Here is a 5,267-nt window from a genome sequence, read left to right as displayed (position 1 = left end):
TTTTTGAAAAAAGAATTACGTTTATTACATGAAATTTTTACAAGGCATTGTTAAGACGCGTTTATAATAGCTAAAAAGTACATTATGCAACGTGAATAAACATGCTTTTTATAACTCATGAGTGTTCGATGAGTGGACGTTAACAGGGTAGTGTCCTTGCAGTAACCAGTGTACAATATCATTTTATGAATTTAATAAATTATTTAAAAAAAACACAAAAAAACAACAACACAATCTTCATAAACTAATAAATCACTTTATATAATATGCAATTTTTTCAAATGAAAGAAATGTAAAACAAAAAGGCATTTCAAAGGAAAAGAAAATGAAAGTGTGAAAACTTTGACAATTATAAATTTATTGTGCGAGACCCACTTTGACGAAACACAAAATTCTAAATGTTTATGTAATAAGAACACATGGTTTTATAAGTTAACTTAAGGTAGCGCACCTCTAATGATTTCCCGCGATTTCTTCGAAGGTTGAAGAGCCTACTATTAGGTGCCGTAGCCTAGTGGTTAAGGCGATAGACTAGAAATCTTTTGGGATATTCCCGCGCAGGTTCGAATCCTGCAGACGATGTATACTTTTTTGCGACGCGTTTTATTTATTTTCTAACGTAATTTGATTATAAGCTATATTTATTGTTAAATATGTTGCAATGTTTATGCACATTCTTCAATTATTAAAATTAAAACAACGTTATGGCGAACTTGTGTGATTTACTGTTGAAAATACGAACCATGCATGTTGCATTTTTATTTTTATTTCAAAAAGTAAACGGTAAATCTGTCTAGTTCTTGGTATTTTTGCTGTATATAGTGTTTCTATAAAAACTAAGTTTAAAATATGACTTAAATGATACTATTTTGAATTTAATGACACTTTGTTTTTAACCGACCCAATTTTTACTTGGCTGAAATCACTTACATTTCATGGCGCTCTTCCATAGATAAAAATTTGTAAAAAATAAATGTCTGTAAAAGAATACTTATTTCATCTTGTTTAAACTTTAAACACCTTTACAGCATCTGTACACACCAACTGCATGCCCATATTTGGAAATTTGAATGAATTATGGAACTTTTATATACCCCAGGGGTGAAAATAAACTGGACAAAAGCCGAGCGTGGGGGTGGTTTTGAAAAAATCGGTATATTTTTTTAAAAAACATGGAAAGCCTACCTACAAATTTGCATGTGGTTCAGTGAAATGATGCTGATTAGGAAAATAATTAATTAGATTATATTTGGATATGTGCCCATTAGAGGTGCGCTACCTTAATGGCCACCATGGTTCTTTGAAGCTTTTCTACGTCACGATAAAATTTATGACTGTTACACGAAGGACATACTCGTTATTGAAAGGACTAAACATGTTACTGGAAGGACTAGAAACTTATAAATTGTGGATTTTTTTTTCATAGCGTGAAACATGTGAACTTACAATGAAACATACGGTCAGAACAGAAATACACAAATATACATACCATATCATTTTTTTTATCATGACATATGTCTAGCTGACGAAAAATGTACATTTAGTGTTATTGGAGGGACATAGTCATTACTGAAAGAAAACTGGTTGCAATAAAAGGTTGTATAAGTAAGTTGAAATTGGTTTTAGTGCACCCTTAAAGCGGGTATATACGATTTTGTCAAATATTATTGAATTTATATAAAATGTGTAAAACACTTATTATATATATATATTTCCATATAAATTAAAATAAAAGTTAAGAAGAACATGTGTCTAAAGATGCGAAATAAGCCAGATATTTAATTCTGAAATTGAAAACGGCTGTACAGCCGAATTCGCCAGCATGTATATCATACATGTACGATGTAAATCTAAACTTAGTTTAACGGTTTATTTGAATTCCTACAACGATATCTATTCATACGACACACGAACACTAAATCCAATCCTAATACAAAGACGAATGCTTCGGTTATTGTAGGAAAATATGTATGTCACAATCGGCTCGGGCGCTAATTGTCTTTGCTGCATTTTATGAAATTCGGCTTTAATGTCTAATTTTTCTTGCCTATTTTGTGTTATTGTAACATATTTTATCAATATATTACAATTAAACACATATAAAAAATCGTATATATCCGCTTTAAACTCTTAAACAACAAATCCAACAATACGTAATAAAACACTTCTAAAACATTTTACAACCTTAATACAAAGCATCGAATATTACGTCTTCAGTTTTTTGAAGGACAACCTTTCATAACTTAAAAAAAACATTTAAACTGCCAAATACAATTACAAATTCAGGAAAAAAACAATCAAAAAAAATAAAATGTAAACAGCATTTCAATTAGAGAGCATATGTCTAATGCCTTAAACAAATAATAATATAATAATATTGTTGTGGTGATTATTTTATACATTTGGGTAATTATGTAATTTTTAAGGGCATTATAAATGAAACCTATTTGGAAGAGTAACTTCTGGTCAGAAAATTAACCTCCTTCAAATCCCTGTCTTGCAAAATGAAATACATAACCTTATAGACTTTATCAATTGTCACCTTTCCAGGACAACACATTCTAATAATGTCCATGTCAAGAGTTGTTTGTTAAAACCACAGTCACATGCAATTATGTAATTTTTAAGGGCATTATAAATGAAACCTATTTGGAAGAGTAACTTCTGGTCAGAAAATTAACCTCCTTCAAATCCCTGTCTTGCAAAATGAAATACATAACCTTATAGACTTTATCAATTGTCACCTTTCCAGGACAACACATTCTAATAATGTCCATGTCAAGAGTTGTTTGTTAAAACCACAGTCACATGCAATTTATTTGTGCACGTTGAAACATGTCTTTATCAATTGTATAATTGCGAGAGTTTGGTATTTGAATCGGTTCCGGAATGATAGTCATTAAGTCATCATAGTTGCAAAATGACACATCTTTTCTTCGAGGCCAATACAAACGATTTGAAGACCGTTTGCTTCCCACTAGGTGCATACAGGAAACTTCTAACTCTAGATAGGGTCATCCGTTGAAATTCACAATCACATATTTGTTCAAACACTCGTTTTGATAAGGTACAACATACTAAGTTTTCTTGACACATCTCTCGTCTGTATTCGTTTTAGTATCAAGCATCTCTTCATCTGTACGTTGTGTTTCCATTTTTACATTTTCACCAACAAAATTGGTTTTAGTGCTCATGCCTGGTTCAATGCTGAGTGTGGTTGTAGACTGCTCTGAAGTAACATTCATATCCATTTCGTTATTTACTGTCAGGACTCTTTTACTTCCAGCCTTGTTCAGAACATTACCGTCTGTGATATCATTATTATTATTTTTGTCAGTATGGATGACAACTTTTTAAATTTCCTCTGCAGTTTTACAGCAACTTGGACGTTGTGTTCCTCTTCTATATTCAAACGGAAGTAGTGGAACAAAATGATTTGCGGACCAGTGTTCAGTTGAAATCGCATCGTTTTTGTGTGTCCATAAAATAAATATTTGTTCTGACTGTGGTTTGGTTCTTGGCAGAATCAAGCGGTTCAGATCTGTCCTAACGTTTGGGTTCCCTTTATTTGGGTACACACTTTTAATTGGTGCGTTTAGAACACTGGAGAGTGCAAACAATTGCCAAATACCCATAAACATCCTGTTGTTTGTTAGTGACAACACCTTTTTTCTGAAGATTTGTTGTATTAAATGTTTATCAATGTACATTTCAGGTATAAAAAAAATTCAGAGTATTGTGCATACTGCTTGGATGAATCTTTTGCAATGTCAGTAGCCTTATTCAGATTATCATTGTTCAATTTGTTGTAACAAATGTCATTCCTAGACTCAAGTTTACTTTCCTTCACATTCAAATCGAATGCTTTTGAATTATTTGATTCCCTTTCTTTTTTTCTGTCCTGAACAATTTTCAGAAATTTCTGGTTTTTGTTCTCTTGATCTATTCATACTGTTTAAAATTTCTTTGTATATTCATGCCTTTTATGTTCACACCCAATCGTACACCCACAGCTCAAATTTCTGAATGCAATATGTCCACCTGTTATGCATTTCCCTTGGTGTAGATTTAATGTACCATGAACAGGTTTCAAAGTTGCCTTGGTAAGTAGATCATTTTCCTCTTGAATATTTGCTTCTGTAACTAATTACATGTTCACTTTCGTTATGTCAATGACAAAAAAATATCCCGGAATCCAAGAATTTCCCTGGACAGAGGCGAGATAAACATTTCCTTTTTTACGGTATTGAGTAACAGGTCCATCACTGAAGATTTCCATTTTCAATACGTCTGGGTATTTCTGTCTAATTTTTGTGAGTAAGGTATTAAGTGTGACCAAACAGCTTCAGGCCCATGTACAAGTAAGTCACTAACTGTGCAAAAGGTCACATGATTTTCATTTTTTAAGTGTGCTACACCTGTGTGTAAGCTAAGCTGATTATTTTGAAGCGCCAAAAATGAACACTTTGAATCTCAGAAGTATATCCACACACATAATTCTCAGAAAAGTCAACAAAGTTTATGCATTCATCTTCTTTAATGGTATCTTTCCTCTTTGCAAAATACTCATATTGATTATAATTTTTGAATATGTGTTTGGAGTACCTTTTCAACTGATCTTCAAATTTTTCAAACAATGTTTCCACCGTTCCAGTCTGAGCTTCTTTCACGAAAAAAGTTATTGTCTTTTCTGTAGATATTTTACCTTTCTTAAGTGTTCTGACTTCCTTTTTGGTTTTCCATTCGAACCAGGTGACATCTTCTTAGAAAACATCTTTGTTGCCATTCAGTATCTTTTCTCTGCATGACTCGCATTCATCATACATACATTCTTTTTAGCCCTGTCGCCAACTACTTCAGAAATAAAAGTGTTCATATCATCAGAAGCAATTGCCTGTGTTCGTCTCAAAACTTCTGCCATCATTTAAGAGTTATTGCATGTTTTACACAGGCATATGTTTTTATCACTTTTTTCTTGGAAAAACTACATAAAATGGGCGCATTCTACAAAATGATGTGTAACTGATTTTTCTTTTTCCTTCGGCTAAGATTTTCATGTATAATGTTTTCAAATTCTGCAATAGGACTCTTCGTTGCTTTTTTTTCTTTTTTATCATTTAAGTTGGTCGTTTCCCAGCTATTAATCTTGTGTTGTCATTTCTATTGTAAAATGCATGCACTTTCTCGCTTATTTTCTTTGTTAATGTTTGAAATTTTCGTCGTATTGTCTTAGGGCTATTGTATCCTACATTTATGTATGATTCTGT

This window comes from Dreissena polymorpha, chromosome 3 (assembly GCF_020536995.1).
Source record: "Dreissena polymorpha isolate Duluth1 chromosome 3, UMN_Dpol_1.0, whole genome shotgun sequence".
Taxonomy (NCBI): Eukaryota; Metazoa; Mollusca; class Bivalvia; order Myida; family Dreissenidae; genus Dreissena; species Dreissena polymorpha.
This window is presented reverse-complemented; position numbering follows the sequence as displayed.